This window comes from Anser cygnoides, chromosome 2, assembly GCF_040182565.1.
Source record: "Anser cygnoides isolate HZ-2024a breed goose chromosome 2, Taihu_goose_T2T_genome, whole genome shotgun sequence".
In the NCBI taxonomy this organism is placed as follows: Eukaryota; Metazoa; Chordata; class Aves; order Anseriformes; family Anatidae; genus Anser; species Anser cygnoides.
Genome location: NC_089874.1, coordinates 105,323,401 through 105,337,776, shown reverse-complemented (window position 1 = coordinate 105,337,776; position 14,376 = coordinate 105,323,401). Strand labels below are relative to the sequence as shown.

The window sequence follows — 14,376 nt, the reverse complement described above, 5'->3', positions numbered from 1 at the left end:
ATATCACCATTATCTTCTGGGCTCCTGCACTAGATATATCAGAAGAAAAACTGTCAGCACTTCATCTGTGCATATTTGTTTCTTTTCCTTTCATACCTAAACCATTACAGAAGGACAGATATAGTCCAAATCTTTAGGGTAAGTCTCCTCCATAATAACTAGATGTGCTTTTTAGTATTCTTATCTAATTGTTTAAAGAGATAGATGGGCACAAATAGTAAGGATCTTATTTAAATGATGTTTCTTATAGGCTTTACCCCATGGTATTACCCTTCTAATGACATCTCAGTTTAATATATCAGTTTAATATACCTGTAATTTACCTTCTTTCTTTTCATTGAAACATAATGATATCCAGCAGGCATCAGGATAATATCTGTCATATTATCATGTTGGAGAATAATTTCAAGAAATACAGAGTTTTCTTCAGATTTAGGAGTATAATAGGTGCACATAACAGAGTATAGATGTTAGTGCTTATGCAAGTAGTAACACTGAGTATTGCCAGGGTGAAGGCAACCACATTGCTCACTCTGAAGAGAAATATTAGATTTTTCCTCAGTGTGTCATAGAAGAGGCAATTATTTGTCGTCTTTTGAGCTCACAGGCATAAAGAAAAAGTCAAGAAGTGATGGATTGCCAGCTATCCCTGTCCTACTCAATATATTTTGGTGGTCTTCATCAGATGCAGAAAGGTGAGTAATTGAAATATTATATCATAACAGCTGAAGAGCCTTATAATTGATGCAATGTCTTCATATGACCATATCCTCTGTAAAAGTGAGGGAAAGGGCCAGGCCTCTGTAGTCTAAGTGCGTAGACTATCACTGTAGGTAGGGTAGTATGGGTGACAGTCAATCCTTACACCTATTAATTTAGATATATCTATTTAAACTATGAATTCTTAACATTCTTACCACCACTTGTTCCTAGTTCTTGTCCCTATTCACTCACTCAGAATACATTTGTATCATCTCTAATGGTTCTCGTCTATCTTGCACTCAGGTTTATCTATCCATTTTTGTTTCTTATTTTTCATCATTTCTCCTGTCATTAATCAGTGGGACCATTTAGTATAAATAAGAGAAAATGGATAGAATAACTGTGTTGAATGTAAGACAAAAAACATACGAGGACAACAGGAAATTCAGTGTTCTGTTTGTGAAACCCTCTATGGGCAGGTTTTGAGGAAAGAATATGAACAAGATAATAACGCTACTCCCAAGTATTCTTTCATCATCCAAATACTGTCAGCTCAAGGGACTTTTTGAGCCAGACATGATTCCTGTATGTGTTTAGTAAACCTCAGAAGACTTTCTTTTTATGTGACGTAGAAGTACCAAGTATTCCTTTAGCAAAATTAATTTTTTACTATCTGTAACAATTTTGGCAGAAAGTTCTAAGGTTGTGTTTGAACAGATATCTATTTATTTATTTATTTATTTTGTTTTGTTTTATATAACTTGGCATTGTAAATCATTGATATAGAGAAAGCTCCTTGCAAGCTAGAACAAATAATGAGACAGGGTTGAAAGAAGCGAAATTTAGAATTTAGGAAAGAAATTAGGAATAAACATACAGCTATAACTGCCAGACTGTTTGAGAATATTGGCAAATTGCAAACATCTTCAAGGAAAATCTGATATAGTTTATACACCCCTTGAGTGCGTTGAATCCACTTATTTATGTATCCTTTGAATTGTTTTCTATAAGGGTATGAGACATTCAGGCCATCTCCTTCCCTTCTTATCTGCCAGGAGAAAAAAACAAAACAGTAATTACAGTTAACCTATTAAGCTGTCTCATCTTTATTGTTCTTTTTATATTATTTTTGTCTTTTGTTATCAGTCACTTTATTGTGACTAATTCAAATGATACAGTGCTGTAGCTGAGACAATGGTGGTTTCATGAATTTTAGCAAGAACAGAAAAATTATTGATAAAGTGTTTGTTTATGTGTTTGTTTCATATTCCTAAGATTTCCCCGAGACTAAATATATAGTCAGTGAAAGAAAGCTGGGTTTTAAATGTCAAACAAGTTAACAAAGTTCAGTATTGCTAGTTATACCCATAACATATATATATATACCCATAAATATGAGAGGCCTTGAATAAACTGTGATAAATTATTTTTTACATCTCTCTTAAAGTTCCTTCACATATTTAAAAGACATTAGTTGTTGATAAGTATACAAAAGATGACAAGAATAGTCAGCCAGAAAGTAATTTTAAATTCTAGTTGAGCAACAACCTTCATTTTAATTGCCATTCCAGTAAGAGTTTGGGGATGACACCTGGAACAAGAACACCATCCAGCTGGGCATGCCAAAAGCTTCCTCAAAAGCCTCACTTACATCCCATTGCATTTGGCTTTGTGGAATACAATGTGTTGGAGTGGCACCAGCCACATTCAGCCTCACAAACCACAACTGAAATGAATAAATGTTTCACACCACCACTAGAATGCATCATTGCAGTCATATGTAAATAACAACAATTAATACGTCATGTTATTCATACCTGCAGTTAGTCTCCAGAAATGCAGACATTTGTATACCACGAATCATCCTTTCTGAAATTAGCTCCTGAAATACACTATAGCATGAAATTACTGTGTTTAACTTAACTCATGGGAATGTCATAAACCTCATGTTGAGTTATAGTTTCTAATTTAATAAGTCTTGCTACTTTTTTCATGGCAACAGAGAGACTGTTTTGCCTCATGTACATACAGTACATCTACTCTCCTGTATGCACACAGGGAAAAGAGACATTATTTCAGCACTCATTGTAGTAGACATATTTCCAATTTGCAAGTGTATCTGTCTGAGGGTGAGAGTCCAAGTTTATCTGTACTCTGTGCCTCCCAGCAGGGACACATGGCAATTTCTAAAATGGGTTTATTTATTGGATGTAAAAGTAATCCTTGGCTGGAAGTAGTACCTTCTCAATCTGAGTATATTACTTTCATTATTTTCCCTCTGTTGCATTTTGTTAGTGGAAAAGTCAAATTAATATCTTGATATTGTTTGTAAATCCAGTCTGAAATTGTCAGAACATTAATTATCCCAGTTTACATAGAAAAAAATCGATTTATTTTGAATACGCTTATCCTTCTTTACATGGATTTGCAGTGCTTTTATGCTTGTTTGGTTTCTGTGTTTCAGCAAGGAAAAAAAATATGTTTCATGAGAGATATGTGTACATATTTCAGAGTAATTAGATTATTGGATTTTTTTTTTTCTTCTCTTGGTTTTGGAATCAGCAGCACGTTTCCGTCTTGTTGTTGATAAACAGTGATGTAAGACAGCTTCACATTGCTATGTTGGAAAACTATTCATATTTTAACTACACAAAGAACTTATACAAAAAAGATTCTTCATCTACTTGATAATTTGTGATGTTGTGAAAGAAAAACAAAAAAATCCCCACTCTCATTAGCTGAGCAGAATATGCAAGTATAGCTAAAAGTAAAACCATTGTTTCTAGCAAGTACTGTTCATTTTTCTGGCCTTTGATTGCCACTGATAAGAAACCTCTGCGTACTATCTTTTTGACTGCCTAGGAATTTATGACTCTATACTTACTTAACGAATTTAAGTATTTATTTAGCATATATCAACATTTAATAAGGGAAATTTGTCACTAACTTTACTGTTAGGTTTACATAAAATCTTTTCTGGAATACTTATTAAACTACTATGATTTTATTTACAATTAGAACATTGTTTATTACTGCACCCCACTATTTTTAAATTTTTTTATTTTTTTCATGTCAGAAAAAGGTAGTCTCCTAAGATATTCATGATGCATTTTATTATCTGTGTCTTCTATACTATATAATCTACTTTAAATTCCATGTAAGTGTATGAACTTAAAGCTGCAGTCTTTGTATACCTCTAACAGCCATTTCCCAGACAAGGGTGGCAAACATGGCCTATAGTCTGGTAATGTCATACACTGCTCACTGATGGTTTTGTTTTGTTTTGTTTTAACATCAGTACAAATTAATTCCTTTCATGCAGATTTCTTTTTTTCTCTCACGTAATGTATTAATATAAGGAAACTTACAACATCAGGCATTTTCTTGTGTATTCTTCACTTTGAAAAAAAAATTGTAGTTGAGTGATCCCATAGTTCTGGAATATCTGAAAAACATAACATCTATTTTCCAATTATGAGACCTAACAATTGTACTGAACTGATGGGCTTATTTTCAGAGAGCCGATGGAAGTGAGCATTTCAAATTGGAAAATCCCAGAGAAGACAACTTCAAGTTCAAGATTATGACTGTAGTGGGGTTTTTTTGAGTTCCAAATGAATCTCTTAAAAACTGAGTACTACTTTCCAATAATTATTAAAAATATAACTAAACATAAATATAATATAAATTTAATTTTAAATATGTTATACAGTCTTATTTTTTTCCCCAAATTTACTAGTGTTCAAGTGTTGAAAAATATTTGAATCATGCCAGGTTTGTAGTCCCAGAGTGATTTAAGACTGCATTTATCTAACTTGAGTTGATATATCCACCCCTGTTTATTTAAGACCACCCAAGATTGCTGACACTGTATGCTTTGCAGATACTATACAGATAATACATTTTAAAATCTACATACAGTTTATAGGAGTTCAAAATTAATTATCTGAAGCTGAAATTCTTGAGTCCAAGCATCTCTGTGTTTATTCCTACCTTTCATGTCATCATTAATGCAATGTAGCTCAAGATGCCAAGCTTCTAAGATTCAGCTCATGAAGATATACTAAGCAAATTTAACTTATTCTCACTGGAAATGAAGAAACCTTGTGGTGTCCCAATGAATGTGATATTGTTTCAAAGATGATGAATAATACACACACTGGTCCAAGTAAGTTTTACAGCTACAAAGAAAACCATGATCTGAAAATGACGTAAAAAAGCACAAATGATTATAAAACTTCTCCTTTTTTTCCACATATAATGTAAAAAAAAAAAAAGTACTTTTTAAAATTTGTATTTAAGAAACTACTGAAGAAATAAAATGTTCACATGTTATTTTTGTTTGTTTGCTTGCCTTTTTTTTTTTTTTTTTCTTTTAGCATACAAGTCGATTTCCAGATAAATAATGAAAAGAAAGTTGGTAGGCTTAGTACAGTACTGAGCGTAGCATAAGACAATTCCAGTGCTCGTTTAGCACTCTGCTGAAGATAGCATTTCAGGACAGGTATTCACCAACCAGACTGGCCAGATGGCTGTGAAAAGACTCATAGTTCAGTCATCATCACAAGGTTTATGGTTTAGTTAATGTGTCTGTATATAAACAGATTTCAGGTATATAAAATATGATATCAGTACTTTGTCTATTCCCTCCCCTCTCCCCCCCCAGTAAATAAATAAATAAATAAATAAAATCTAAGAAGCAAGTTTTGAGAAATCTCTTTGTCTTGAAAGGAAGAGAATAATCTTGGTATAAAAATAACACATGAAAACATCTTTCTTTTTCCAGTGAGCTGTTTTCCAGAATATTTTCTGGACATTGTTATGAAGTACTTAGGTTGAGAGGATAGCTCTTTCTTCTCTCTAATTTTGGGTGCTTCTAAACTCTTCCAGGTAGTGTTTTAAACATATTAACAAATGTACGAATTCATATTCAGTAATTAATAACCTGTAGAAATATTCCTAAGCTGCTGGGAGGTGGTGGATTCCAATCATTTCACAGAGGTGGAATAAATAAATAAATAAATAGTGATAAATAATAATAATAAATATTTAAATTAACATGTGCAAGTATAAATTGTGTTGAACAAGGAAATGCTTCCACTATCACAAACAAATCTAGTAGCTGTCCATTTTCTAGGTGGGAAAGTTCAACACTAATTTTAAATTGAAGTAGCTTTTTCAGCAATAAGGATACCGCAGATTACTTCACCTGTGCAACCTTGGCAGGTTCTTCAAAAGCAAACCTACTGGATCAATTAAATATAAGTGATACACTGAACCTGCCCTTTGAGGGAGCAGAATCGTTGTGAAGAACAATTTCTCCAATACAATGAAAATGGAAAATTGATTTACAGTCTAAACGTGTCAGTTCTTATAAATAGAGTTATAACGAGGGTCTATAGAATGTCAGATAAAGGAACAGAGGACTGAATGAGGGAACACGTAACACTTCAGTATAAATGAAGTATAATTGTTCAATCAATAGTTTGCTTTAAGGATTTAGGTAAGATTTCATTACATGTCGATCAAACATTGCTTTGTATGGAGAGCAATGAACTGCAAGCTCATGGTGGGGAAACATTCACTCAGAAAAAAAGTTAAAAGAATTAAAATCCCCTAAAATACACTGAAGCAGATCATTCTAATGAAGAGTTTTTAACACCTACTAAATAGTATTCTTTATCTTTCCTTCCTTCTCCCTCCCCACCCTACTTCTATGTCAACAAAGACAGACTGAGGTGGGCTGGTTGCTGCAAGGCAATTTTCAATTCCAGGTGTTGTTGCAACATAGCAGGTGACACTTTTTAGGTATGAAGCAGCTGCTGACAAGAGCAAAACCTACAAAAAGAGTAACGTAACATTTGGTCTCAAAGCACTTAACTTCATGCAAATAGACATTTGTCTATAGGATCATTCCCCAAGTATCAATACAGCAATTTTTAACTGGTTTAAGCAGCCCTCCTTCTGCTTTTAAGAAGTTTAACAATCTAATCAGGGAGCAGTGGTAGCACTATGTGAATTACAGCACATTTAAAAAATGCAAATAATGGCGCAGACCTGTTTGCTGTCTACAAATGCCTCAGGAGTGAGCAGGGTAGGAAAATGCCCAGGAGGAGAAAGAGCTATTTAAGCTAAAGGACAATGTTGGAAATTGACTATGAACAAATTTAGACTTGAAATTATAAGAATTTCTAACCGCAAAGGGGTTAGAGAGAAAAATACCTGATAGCATTTAAGAAGGATCCAAACAAGTTTGTGAAAAAGAATTACGGAATATCAGGAGATTGAGCTAGTTTGCCCAGATCATTTCCAGTCATATATCATATCTTAATTATAAGCACTATGAAGAGATGAACAACTACTTATTGGGTGACACCAATCTCTGTCTCTATCGGTTAGCTGGAAATGGCATGTTAAATGGGAAAAAGTACTATATTCACTGAATAATTTTTTCTCTCACAGTTTGAAAATCTGAAGTGAAGAATAATTTGATCTCATGGGCCTATTTCCCAGACATGTCAATCAAGTATTTCAGAAAAGGATATGTAAATGAACTGAAGTTTATAACTGCTACTAGTAGCGTGATTTAGTGAGGGCATGGAACCATATTACCCTTTAAGGTTCCCTAAAGAAAGTAGGACTCTGTCTAGACTTCTCACCATTCCCATTTTGCTAAAATTATCCAATAGATCAGCTGCAAAGTATGTATTAGAAGTCCTGATGCCAACTTAAGTCACTGCTGAAATGATCATAGAACTGAATGGAGCTTCTGTTCCACTTAGAGCTTCCTAGTGCTGTTTTTCTATTGCATATAATGTTTCTGTAGTTTTTGAAGCAAGCTTATGCAAACACTACTCAACAACTGCATAGTACTGTGCTAGATGTACTTGTCAAAAAGTCAAGCATTGCCTTTTTAGTTGTTTTATGTTTCAAAACAGACATGTTAAACAAGAACTGCTAATGTGAAACCATCTGTAGTAATATGTAGCAGAAACAAAGACAACAAAAAGCAAAAGTGTTTCCTATTTCTAACATTTGGTAAAAATGTAGAAAATGCACTTTAGTTGATGGTGTTAGTCCATCAATAAATGGTGTTGCTCCAAAACCAACTTAAATAGAAAAGTGTCAGATTAAAATCTAACATTATTAAAATTATTATTACGGGCTTTAAAAATAATAATAAAAAGGCAATAACTGATTTCATAGTAATTTCATTTGAAGAAACAATGCAATGAAGAGCATTGATATTTTAATTTCTCATTGGCATCTCATTTGAAAAAAAATAAGACATACAATGAACTTTATTAAAAGGATAATTATCTGAATATCAGATTGGCCTCAGTGGCATTAAAACTTTACATTTTAAAGCTACAACATTTCAGCAACTAAAGAAAATAATAATTTGGGTTTTGACATTAGACATTAATAGGATAAACATCTGTGTATCTAATTTACTGTAATGAGCAATTAACGAGTATAACATAAAACATTCAATAATATATAAAAAGGGGGGGAGGGGGGGAAGGAGAGAAGCAAAGTTTGGATTCCAACCTGCATTAGTCATTCTTTAATGTTTTTTCTCCTTCAGTTCTGATTACAAATATGTGCTATATTGCTGCTTAACTATAATCAGTTTAACATTTTTATTTTTAATAACAGTTTGGGTATTCATTTCAGTTTGTGATAATGATCCCAGCATGTTATAATAATTTGCATCTCACTTCCAAATGAGAAATGATTTTATTTGCATGGTTAATTTCTCAGCAATCCCTCTTAATTTGAAGATGAATTTGTTTTTCAAATTTGATCAATTATGTAAAACAAACAAACAAACAAACAAGCCCCCTGGAATCCCTCAGTGCTCCTAAGACCTCTCTAAAAATCCGTTTTCAATTAATTTTCTCAAACAGTAAACTCCATGGGAGAGTTGTTAAGCACTGGCAGGATGCACAGAGACTGTGGATTCTCCGTCTTTAGGGATTTTCAAAACTTGGCTGGACCCAGCCCTGTTTTGAACCAAGAGTTTCAGCAGGATCATAGAATCATAGAATAGTTTGGGTTGGAAGGGGCCTTAAAGATCATCTATTTCCAACACTCCCCTGCATAGGCAGGGAGACTTTCCTCTAGACCAGGTTGCTCATAGCCCCATCCAACCTGGCCTTAAATACTTTCAGGAATGGGACAGCCACAGCTTCTCTCGGCAGCTTGTTCCAGTGCCTCACCACCCTCTGAGTAAAGAATTTCTTCCTGATATTTACTTTAAATCTATTATTTTCTTTTAGTTTAAAACCATTACTCGTTGTCCTATCACTACACTCCCTGACAAATAGTGCATCTCCCGCTTTCCTGTAGTGGAAAGTGGCCTTCAGGTACTGTAAGGCCACTATAAGGTCTCCCCAGAGCCTTCTCTTCTCCAGGCTGAACAACCTCAACTCCTTCAGCCTTTCTTCTTAGGAGAGTTGTTCCAGCCCCCTGATCATCTATCTTAATAGCCTTCTTCTGGACTTGCTCCAACAAGTCCAAGTCCTTCTTATGTTGGGGCCCCAGAGCTGAATGCAGTACTCCAGGTGGTGTTTATGAGGACAGACTAGAGTTAGAGAATCACCTCTCTCAACCTGCTGGCCACACTTCTTTTGGTGCAGCCCAGGATACAGTTGTCTTTCCAGGCTGCACGCACACACTGCCAGCTCATGTAGAGTTTCTCATCAACCAGTACCCCTGGGTCCTTCTTTTCAGGGCTGCTCTCAATCCATTATCCACCCAGACAGTAATTTTGCTTGGGATTGCCCCTATCCATGTGCATGACCTTGCACTTGGCCTTGTTGAACTTCATGAAGTTCACACAGGCCTGCCACTCAAGCCTGACAAGGTCCCTCTGGATGGTATCCCTTCCCTCCAGCATGCAGCTCAGTGTTGTCAGCAAACTTGCTGGAGGTGCACTTAATCTCATTGTTCATGTCACCAACAAAGATGTCAAATAATATCATTCCCAATACTGAATCTTCAGGAACACCACGCATCGCTGGTCTCTACTTGGAGAAAAACTTTTTGAGTGCAACCATCTAGGCAATTCCCTATCCACCAAGTGCTCCATCCATCAGATCGATGTATTTCCAATTCAGAGACAATCTCAAGACCTCCCACCCAAACTGAATCTCTCCATTTGTCTAGAAACAGCCGTTAATCTGATAAAGTGGTACCATTGTACATTGCATTATACAGGGATCCAGTTCTCACATTTTGGTCAAACATGAGCATAATAATTAATATTATAAAATATCTAAATTGGATAGAAACTTTATATATTATATGCTATTTTTATGCATGTGTGTTTGCATATGCATATATATGTACATGTACACATTATATAAATATGAAAAATTCACTTTTTATACATCAGAGTTTGTTGCTTGCTTAATATGTTGAGATTTTTGGGGTGTTCTTGCTATTTATATGCTACTGTTAGTTTCTCCTAATTATATTTCAATGTGATTTAATTAATGTAGATTTAACAATCCAACATCTAAATGTAAAAGTTGTTACAACATGGACTGAACCTGGAGTTAGTCCACAAATAATTAGCTTTGAATAAGAACAATAAATAATCTATACAAAAAATGATAACATTCTATATCCTTTAGAAAAAACTCAGTGGTTCAAATTAGCTTTGTCATGTTTTTGACTTAGTTATTCTATATAAAATTATCAGAGAATTTCTGTTTCCAGTAATTTCACTATAAATTTAAAGTAAATATATGACGTACACTGAGTTACAGCTGCCAGAGTATTTAATTCAGAAATGAATATGACTCATTTATACGGAAAATTATTATACTGATTTTTTTTTTTAAGTGAATTTAATTCTATTACCAGCTGTTACATACTTCAGAACAGGTTTTTAATCCAGAAGGTGATTTTACTGGGAGTGATGATAAATCAGTCTACATCTTTATTATAGAATATATTAGTTACTTTACTTCCTTAATACACTAGAATATCATATAACGTCCAGTTTTTCATTCTTGTTTACATAAAATTCATACTGACTTCAAATTATTTGCAACTTAAATGATTCTGGAAGCCACATCTGGCACATTCCATGCTGGAACCTTGAAAGTACATTCAGTTCCTAATAAATGTAATATGAAATATTTCCTAAAAGATGAATTTGGACAATGAAAATAGATACCATACAAAGTAAGATATTAAAAGGGTATTACTCTTGACAGAATTGATTCTTAAGTGTTTTAATGACCCCAAATATTTTGTTTTAAAAGATTTCTTTCCCAGTTTTTCTTGGCATCTATAGCATTGTTTCAGATGATTGTTACATTTATGGATGCAAAGATACAGCTGCTATACCAGGTTGCTTATGGCTCTGCAGGTAATATTGGCTGTATTCCATCTGTTGTCTAGAGGATATCAACGGCATTCTTCTTTTGTCTGGTCTTTTAGAACACAATATTCAGGAAACCACTGAGCACAGATATGCCTTTAATGCCAATCTAACACAGAAAGTTTCAGTTACCTGGGACTTGTAGTGGGTTTATGTGGCAAGGTTTTGGTAGTGGAGGGCCATAGGGGTGGCTTCTGCAAGAAGAATCCAGAAACTGCTGCATTTTAGATAAGGGCCCCACCACTGGCCAGAGCCAAGCCAATAAGCAATGTTGTTTGCACCTCTGTGAGAGCAGATTTAAGAAAGGGGGGAAAAAAAAGCTGTGTCACAACAGCAGCTGAGAGAGGAGTGAGAAACAGCGTTGCAGACACCAAAGTCAGTGAAGAAGGAGAGGGAGAGGTGCTCCAGGCCCTGGAGTCAAAGTTCCCCTACGGCCTGTGCAGAGGCCCCTGGTGGAGCAGGCTGTCCCCCTGCAGCCCACGGGTCCCACATGGAGCAGATCTCCCTGCTACAGCCCGTGGAGGAGCCCCCGGTGGAGCAGGTGGATGTGGCCTGGAGGAGGCTGCGGCCCATGGAGAGCCCCCGCAGGAGCAGGCCCCGGGCCGGAGCTGCAGCCTGTGGAGAGGAGCCCACGCAGGAGCAGGGGGTCTGGGGGGAGCTGCCACCTGTGGGCAGCCCTCACAGGATCAGTTTGGGAAGGATGGCATCCCGTGGGAGGGACCCCATGTGGAGCAGGGTAAGAGAGTGACCATGAAGGAGTGGCAGAGGTGAAGTGTTACAGTCTGACTGCTGCACCTATTTCCCGTTGCCATGATCCCCTCAGGGGGAGGAGGTGGGAGAGTGTGGATTTAGGGAAGGTGTTTTTGGTTTCTTTCCTTTGTTTCTCACTTCTCTAGCTTGTTAGTAATAGGAAATAAATCTTACGGTCTCCCTACACCGAGTCTATTTTGCCCATCACAATAATTGTTGTGTCCTTATCTCAACCCTTGAGCCCTTTACATCATATTTTCTACCTCATTCCCTTTGATGAGGGGGGGTGAGAGAGTGTCTGTGGGGGAGCTCAGCTGCCCACCCAAGTAAAACCAACAGAGGACTACTGACAAATTTCATGATCTAAGAAAAAGTTTTATGTTCTCAGTGCTCTATAAAAATATCATGTAAGACTGAAAATTTATTTGAAAATTTTCTCATACTAGGAATTTTTAAGCCAGGCTTATAAAAATGTCAAATTTTTGAAGAATTACTACTAGAAATTTGATCAAAACCATAAAATTTACCTTTTTGGTAAATTTTGTACATGTAAAACATATTTTACCATTTATTTGGATCTGTGAAGGCTAAAAGGTTGTTCTTTTCTTTCTTTTTTTTTTTTTTAGGTCCAAAATTAATGTAACTATATATATATATATGTATACAAATAGAACATTTAAAATCCACTAAAAAAGACTGGGTCACATAGCTGGGAAGAGAAACACAAGAGGAGCCCAAGCTGACAAGAAAAGAAACATCTGGGTGCCCTTAGAGAAAAGACAAAGAAGTACCCTATAAAAGCTGTGTGCGCTATTTAGGATAACAGTAGCCATGAGAAGTCAGAGTCTCTCATGCTCCTGTGGTACTGTATTATAACTTTATTATTTCTTTTAAGACATTTAGGACCAGCTTTGACCACTCTCCGCAACTTTTCGTGCTTCGAGCTGAGGGAGACACCACACTTCTCATGAAAAGTGGAAGTAGAGCAGCCAGTGTTACGAGAAGTAATTTCCTCTTCTTTCCAAGGTCCTCTGGGAGGAATTTTGCAGGAATGCAGATTAAGTAAGTATTAGAGATACTTATACTCTGGTTGGCTTGTGAAAGCATTTGCTTAAAAAAAAAAAAAAAAAGTGCTAAAAGTCTTAATTTAAAAGAAGAGATAATCCTACTTGAGACTGGTAAGGACTGAAGTCTTTATCAGCTGCATTGCGCGTGGAGACCTTTGGGACAGAAAGGATGAATTCACCTGCTTCATTTCAAGCCAAATAAGCCTGCAAAAGAGATCTCTAGAGAGTCTGCTCATGTAATTGAGGGTCTAGCGTCATTTAAGTGCTGGACTTCTGTCAGCTGTGTCACATCTGTCAGGCACCTGCAGTTTAAGTCCAGACAGGAGAGACAGAGTTGAACAGGTACATGTGCAGATTGCATTTCATCACATTCTGTTCCAAGCCTCTGCCAAGCATGTCAGGTACACTGATCCTTCTTGCCAGAGTAATGATATTCCTTCTCTTTGAAGACAACTGTAAGGAAATACGTCAGTTCCTGTATACACACCAATACAAATAGGGAGAATTCTCTTCCTCTCTCTCTTTATACAGTACACATCATAATGCACGTGATGTAAGCTGAAAAATTATGTGCAGCACCCAACACAATATCCTGTGTTTAAGCTTCAGAAGAAATTTTACTATGTGGCCCAAGAAGTTCTCCAAGACTGTAACAAAGAGAAAGATGCCATGAGATTCTGGTCTGTCCTGTTTCTTGTTGCTTCTCTAAAAATGTCAGAGCTCTTCTTAGCACGGAGCCATTTCAGCCATATCTTTCTAATCTTTGTCATGGTCTTTATAGCTCTTGTAATAAATAATAAAGCCCATTGCTCCTGTCCCTCATGTCTTGTTTCTTTCATCAATGTGCTCTGTTGGGGCCTTGTTTTGCTACTGATTCTTCCACAAATCTCAGAAAGGAAGAATGGAAAAAAAAATCCATAAGGACAAAAAGAAAGTATGTAATGGGATCAAACATATGCATTATTTTCCTATTATTATTTGACATTCAGTGTCTGAATTACACAAGCATTACTACTATGGAGGATACATCCTGTTCAGTGTTTTGCAAGTGATAATATAAACTGCACATGAGGAATTTTGTAGGAAAAGTATACCCAATATAGTTTGATATGTTCCCCTCTACCCTTATTTCCACATGTGTAAACTTCAAAATAATACAGATACCTGATGTGATTTCTCTGTATATACTAGTGAAATAATTTATCCATACAACCCAAAACAAATACCCAAGCCACATACATATAATTAAAACAGTTTTAATCAGTTTTGGTTAAGAATTAAAACAAACATTTACTTTGTTTTCCTTATTTATTATAACTATATTTTTTGTAGTTTCAGTGGGGTAAACACAACACTTAATGAACACTAAAAGTGGAAGGCATTATGCAACTTGATAAGCAGTCATGTCACACACTAAATTAAGTAGGGTCCACAAGGCCACTCAGTATTCCTGTCCATACT

The 14,376-nt window shown here is 35.8% G+C and overlaps 1 long non-coding RNA gene across 2 annotated transcripts; it reads left to right on the top strand.

Moving 5' to 3' along the window:
• The first annotated feature begins 10,970 nt into the window (after positions 1 to 10,970).
• Positions 10,971 to 14,090, top strand: LOC125185004 (uncharacterized). 2 transcript variants are annotated; one of them, XR_010829595.1, is made up of 3 exons: positions 10,971 to 11,834; positions 12,752 to 12,910; positions 13,447 to 14,090. It is a non-coding gene; the product is annotated as an uncharacterized lncRNA (long non-coding RNA). The 2 variants fall into 2 exon arrangements; XR_010829594.1 differs by having other exon boundaries at positions 12,744 to 12,910.
• Positions 14,091 to 14,376: the final 286 nt, after the last annotated feature.